Source organism: Hordeum vulgare, chromosome 1H, assembly GCF_904849725.1.
Source record: "Hordeum vulgare subsp. vulgare chromosome 1H, MorexV3_pseudomolecules_assembly, whole genome shotgun sequence".
In the NCBI taxonomy this organism is placed as follows: Eukaryota; Viridiplantae; Streptophyta; class Magnoliopsida; order Poales; family Poaceae; genus Hordeum; species Hordeum vulgare.
The window spans coordinates 3,150,715-3,157,721 of record NC_058518.1 but is presented as its reverse complement, the minus strand read 5'-3'; the positions used below and the strand labels follow the sequence as shown (position 1 = coordinate 3,157,721).

Here is a 7,007-nt window from a genome sequence, read left to right as displayed (position 1 = left end):
AGTGATACATGCTCTGGATCAGTGGGCAGAAACTGAAGTGTTTGCTTCCTTATTGGTAAAGGATACAGATCATGTTCAAGCAAGGTCATAGAGTTTCGTTAGCGGGTTTATTAAAATGAGGGGGTTCCAGAATATTCGAAACATCACACTGGATTTCCTACATTGGTCCGAAATATCTCTATTTGTCTTGCTACTACATTATCCGTGCTTACGATGAAATAATGCTAGTATTAGTATGCAATGCTGGTCACGTACGGCGACATAGAAAGACATATATACAATAATAAAGGAAGCTCACCTTAGCAATTTTAGCAATGCATGTCATGGATATCTGAAGTCCATCCAGGCGAACGTTCTTGTCTCCAGAGTCATTGCCGACCTCCATGATGAGTCTGTCCAAGGCTTTCTGCTCCTGACCGATAGCGTAAATGCAGTCTGCTCATACATTGATAATAAAAGAAAATTATAAATAAAAGCCGTAAGCATATTCATATACACATGAAAAACCTTGGCGCGTTGTGAGGGCCAGCAGAATGTAACCTCGATGGAGAAGTAGATCACCGGACTAGTTAACTACTCATCCCCTCCCCAATTACTTGCCACGGAAATGAATAAAATAGATGTATCTCGAATTAAAATAAATCTTGCTACATTCGTTCCTCCAATAATTAACCTGAATGGAGGGAGTATTGCCTAATTCGGAACAGAGGTTGGTATTTCCTAGACTTTTAGACTCTCTTGGTCACGTTATTTAATTTTGGACATGCTGAACAGTACGGGGAGCACTTAGAACATCTACAGCCAGATTTGTCAAATTTGAGATCTTATACGCCCGAACGCGTCTCATATCTAAAATCCTGTATTCATACAAGATCATGCAACGTAGTAGGTAGATCACCAGACGAGAAAAATCAACAGGAAACGTACTCTAAACCAATAGCAAACGGGCATAAATTTACATATAAACATCAAAAAAAGATTGGTCATAGCTCATACAGTTTATATTCTCCGTCAAATGCTAACTAATACTAGGATGTACTCCCTCCATTCCTAAATATAAGATCTTTTAGATATTTCACTACAAGACTACATACGAAGCAAAATGAATGAATCCACACTCTAAAATATGTCTATGTACATTTGTATGTATTTCATAGTGCAATCTCTAAAAGGTCTTATATTTAGGAACGGAGGGAGTAGATACTACTAGCAAGATATGAAAGGGCGGAGCATCAACACTTTCTAGCCGACCCTTTGCTTTTCCGGTTGCTGCCGCTGTTGTAGGCGTCTCTGGAAGGACGTGGGTCCATGTCGGAGCCGACAGAGTCGGACCTATCATGGTTGGAGAAATCGCAGATGATGATGGAGCCCTGCAAGTGACAAGCGATGCCCTCCGGCTCAAAATACTCAATGTCGAGCTAGAGCTGCTTGACATTGATCCTCCGCAGCCGTCGGGCGTCCGTCTCCGCCGTGGTAAGTGACCGACGATACACCCACTGAAGGAGACGCTCCTCATCATTGGCAGCGGCATCATATGGTGGCGGCAGCCGGACTACACACCAACATCAGATGCGAGGCCCATCTCCCTTGCTGTCTGCCTCCCGTGGTGGGTGACGTGTGCCTCCATCTCCCTAGAACCCACCGCTGCGTACACGGAACATCGGCGGGGAGATGAAGCAGGTCGTTGAGTGGGTGGTGTCGATTGGTCCGCCCTCGCAGATTCACACGCAAGCCGTGAAGGAGCAGCTTCGGAGTCAGTGTTGTGGCGATCGGTGATGGGTGACATTGCACCTGAACCGGACATGTTGCATGTATCGACCCGCGAGTGATCCAGCGCGATATGGAGTGCCAACTCGTCCTTGTTTCCGAAGCTAACATCGGAATTACTGCCGGTGCTGGACATGGTCATCGTCGCTCGGGTTGGGACGGATTGGGGAAACACGAGTGTGGGGGAGCGGAGTGAAGTGAGCCTAGGATTTGCTTAGGGGGGATTTGTGGGATCAGAGTGTGCCAGCGGTGGACCGGGCGGACGGCCCCGAGCGCGCCCAAACTGCCTCATATCCACCCTAGATTTGGGTTGGATATGAGGGATGCCGTTCAATCCTGGCATTTGTCTGCAGTTTGAGAACTCCGGTTAGGTAGATTTTTTTGTACGGATCATTGACCGGATGGCCCGTCTCCGGAGGTTTGAGACGGATTTGAGAAGTCTGACTGTAGATGCTGTTATATATCTAGGATGGTACGAAGGGAACTGTACCACAAGTTATCTATCAATCGGCTTCGACATGCCTACGCTGCCTTACGTTGGTGCAGGGACATGACAGATCCCAGGATTGGCATCTCCGCTTGGATACCATTAAAGCTGCAGGTTCCGTCATGTAGGAGACATCGACAGTGCATTTGATAGCACGTATTAGATCCAGCCAGGTGTGTTGATGCAGTTTTTGTTTGATTTGTAGTATGTGTTGCTTGGCCCCCATGAGTAGGAATGATCAAATCAATCGTTTTTCCACATCCGGGCCCGAGCGCTGGAACTTGTGATATGTGGGCATTGGTCGCAAATTGCTAGCAACAAGCCATGCTCGAGATGTGTTGTTTTCCCAAGCATGGACATAACTACTCTCTCCCTCTTCTCACCGGTCTCTCCCCCACTCTCCAATCTCACACCATCTGTGGCGAGCGTGAAATATGGGCATTGAGCAATGGCGACGTTAACCGGTTTTACCACCTCAGTAGCACGCACTTGGCAATGGCGGTAAGCCCTCTCTCCTTGTACTCAACTAATTTAGTTGCCTACGATTCCTTTCTTATACCATGCCCGAACTCGATTTGCACATTAGGTATTTAATCTGTCTCTCCGGCTAGATTTGATACTAGATTCAGGAAATCTGATGGATTTAAGTGGTTTCAACAGGATCGAGTACGATGGAGGAGGGGGTAAATCCAATGCCCGTGGAAGGGATTATGGATGAGGTTCATGGCGATGGAGAGGTGGTGAGATAAAGACGAAATAGAGAGGCGACGGTAGTATACAAAGAGAGCCATATATTATATAGATGGTTTGAAGTGGCAGTGGAGTGCGTTCATGGATGGGGTTCGTGCATGGAGAGGTGGTGAGACAAAGAGATAGTGATACAGACTTATGGAATAGTAGACGTTAGAAGACTAAGAGACAAATATATATAACAGGAGATGGTAGAAGACAAAGATATACAAACGATTGGAAAAGGTAGTTGAATGATGTGGTGGGTGGGGTTTAATAAATTATGCATTCTTCATAGATCGTGCTCATATGTGTGCAAGGAGGAATATAGGGGTGGCGAGGGGGGCTAGACCCCCTAACAAATTGATTCTTCTACTATGATTATAGTTGTTGTAGTAACAAAGTTTCACTTTATATGAACTTTACCCCTTCCATGAACAAACTTGCCCCCACTATGCATGAATGTTGGCTCCGTCCCTGATGTGTGTTGCATTTATCCCTTCATTTACCTTCAGTCATGTTGTTCATAATGTAGATCAACCAGGGTAGTTCAGGGAACTCCAATGGCAAAGAGGTGGTTACATCCGACAAGAAGGGAAAGGCGGTGGTATAGCTCGGCAATGCCCAAACGCGGTAAAAAACTACGAGCTTCTCCATGAGGGCCGGGCCAACCCACTTCTACAATGCCATGCTTGCACCAAAGCTGGACTGTTTGTCGAAGGCACTGGAGCCCACCAATCACTTCACCGATGTCCTAAAGTAATTCAGGATGAAGACAAACACTAGTGCTGCCTCGAGGGTGATGGTCTGGTGGATCAACGATAGGCTCACCCTCAATCAGGGTTGGGCCTCCTTCACCGCTCGTCACCAAATCTGGATCACATATACCTAGTCTCCTTGAAGCTAGTGACACCCGACATGCTAAATGTGATCGTCTTCAAGGACGATAACGTCGAGGTGGTGTCCAAGTGTGAGAAGCATGATGAGGCCTTTCCCATGGATATGTAGGAAGTTCTCTCCGCATGGGTTGTTCCAATTAATCATTGAATTGTTTTTTTACGACTTTTCTTGAGTTAAGTTATGGTTTTTACTATCTCCTGGTTCTCAGTGTGCTGGTAACCTCATCACTCGGAGGTTACCACACAACATGTGTTTCATCTAACAAAATACATGCTAACAAATGCTACCGAATGAGTTGTCTTGCAAGAAGGTGGCTTCCATTGCTGACGTAGCTGCATGCCCTTTGCTCGTTAACCATCGTAGTTATAATCCTACTTTCAAGTCATTCATTCTCTGCGCCTTGGTTCGTGAGTCCTCCACGGATGGTGATGTGCACCACATCACCGTCGAGCATGTCGAGCATTGACAGTCTGTCATGGGGCCGGTACGTCAGACCATGAAGCCACCTTACTGGTGGCACGGAACGCCGACATGCAGCCGACATTATTTAAACCAACAACAGTGGGCTTGCTGTCATTTTACATGTATATGATCACAATTATTTACGCTCCCAAGGTGCTTAAGATGTAGCATCTGGTAGAAACGAAGAATAAATCGCTACCCTTCTTTGTTTAGCATTTGAATCACCGTGCCACCTTCAATGCCAACTAAATTTTGATTTAGTACTAGCGTAGACAACTTAATTATTCCCAAATAGTAAGGTGTAAATTCACAATTTATATCATGTGGTGCTAGTTGAGTGCTCACTTTTCTCCACAAATATAGATATTTCTAGGTCCGTCTTAACAGCATCTCTAACAGTTCCCATATTTCGTAAAATAACCATTGTTTAGGTGAAGTTGGATTGAAAAAAGTTCTTGAATAGTTTTCTGAAACGTGCAATTATTTTTGCAGATCCTGTAATTTCTCCAAAACATTGCCTCAGTCTATGCGAAGATGGCGTTTCCCAAAAAAGTTTCACGTCACCTAACCGTCAACGGAGTACGCTCGTGCCGCCCGCCCGCTGCTAGAGTTTGCCGTCGTCGTCATGCCATCGCCAAAAACCACTTTTGGGGGAAGTTTTAGGGGAACTAAAAAACACTTCACCTGCTGTCAACTTCCACTATACGGATACCCCGTAAAACCATTTTTACGAAGATTTTCTTACAGGAACTGTACTCTTAGTCAAGCTATCGCAAATCAAAGTTGTAAATTCTTTAGATGATGGAAAAGTACATTTTTGACCCCTATACTATGTGGAGGCGCATAGTATGAATACATTACCAAAAGTCAGTAAGAAAAACAAAAATAAAATGCTTGAGACAGTTCTATCTAGTGTGACGCACACAACAGCAGTAGACCGTCCTCATAAAAATAACAACTGCGCAAAATAAGTAGCAAGAAGCTCCCAGTGGATTCAATAATGGCGGCTGCACTAGGTGAAACCAACAAGAAGGCAGAAGCTCATAGCAACAGGACAGCAAGAAACAGATCGATTTTTCGATCGCCTACTGAGCAAAGGAAGGAAACTAGATTAAATGAAGGAAGCTAATATCCAAGCATTGTTAGCATAGCAGCAAGCTTGTTCACCTTTGTTCCATTGTGAACTAAAACTCTAAAAGGTCGGTGGTTCAACTTGCTAATCAAGAAGCTCCCAGGAGAAAAATCCAAAGATAGGTACGAGTACGAACGGATATATATTGGTTCGAGCTACATACTATCCTCTAACTGGATCCATACCTTTCATTCCTCGAGCAGCTGATATTGAGGACGAAGCTGCTCCTAGAGTGGGCTCATCAGCCGGCTTTGCAACGTTAGCCAGTTCAACCTTATCCATACCCGCCCCTTGTAGAAAACAGAGTGAAAAAAATGTATGTATTATTGCATTTGGAAGGTATATAGCTCCAAAAAAATTTGAACGAAATACTACAATTACCCAATAAATGACAAGTTAATGTGCTAGTAATCTAGGACACACACGAAGGAGCTTGGGGCTTACCACTGCGTCCAGTCACGTCCACCCTGCAACAATGGTAAGAGGCCACGAATTTGTGAGATTAGCTGCTTCAGACGATGGATCCATGGAGAAACAGGCTTAGTATGATCTATATAGCACGCAGAAGCGAATCGAAGTTCTAAATAATTCGTAAGTTCCATTGACTTGATCTAAGTAATAGAATAGTACAACCAGTTATGTGCATGCATGCTAGGTGTACCAGCGGCTGATATGTGGGTCCGACATGGAAAATCTACACGTTCAGTTAGGAAAATCTATTTTCAAACTCGCAGTTTTGTTGGAGGAGTTGAAAAGAAATCTCTTAGCAGCAGGATTATGAGGGTGGTAACGGTTGGCAGCAGAATTCTCTTACTTCTCTACCAAAACGAATTGATTGGATGTTTGACGGATTAATACCTTGGATAGGGCAGGCCTGGAATTAAGCAATTCTGTATAATTGGATGTTTTGGAAATGTTTTGGAAATTCTGTATAATTGGATGTTTTGGAAATGTTTACCTCTAGTGGGAAATAAAAGAGAATCAAATTTGTACCAATTTCGTTTATACTTTCGCTTGATAAGTTAGTTGGAATTGTACCAATTTGTGCAGGCCTGGAATTAAGCAGGCAGCAGAAGCAGTGCTAGTATAATATTATTTGGAAGATCCAAGTATACAGATTCTTCCTAGGTTTCATCTTTTTTAAAACTTTTTTATATTTCCCGTGGATGATGTTGACGGCATCTTATTATTCTGGCTAGCTTGGTATCTATCTATTGTTCTTGACCCAATGACCAAACAAACTGGAAGTGCAGTCTACTTACCATAGCCTGACACGGGCAATGTTAAAATGGAAACTTCAACTGCTGCCACCCAATAAGCTGAGCTGCATGTTGTAGTTGCAGTGCCCTACAATTAATGCACCGCATGTGTTGATTGGACCCGCCACCGGAGGTGCCAATCGGATACAGTGTACAGCATATGTAATCCTACGTTGTACTTCACGTATAGTTTGACTTGCAGTACTGTACTACATAATATATGTTGGCCCATGCCTGTCCTCGACGTTGCAATCCTCCGAGTACTTTTCGG

General features: G+C 44.2%; 1 long non-coding RNA gene across 1 annotated transcript; it reads right to left on the bottom strand.

Annotated features, from left to right (window-relative positions):
• Nucleotides 1-335: 335 nt before the first annotated feature.
• LOC123403480 lies at nt 336-5,994 on the bottom strand. Its single transcript, XR_006611481.1, has 3 exons — nt 5,922-5,994; nt 5,663-5,767; nt 336-435 (listed from the first exon to the last, which is right to left on the bottom strand). It is a non-coding gene; the product is annotated as an uncharacterized LOC123403480 (long non-coding RNA).
• Nucleotides 5,995-7,007: the final 1,013 nt, after the last annotated feature.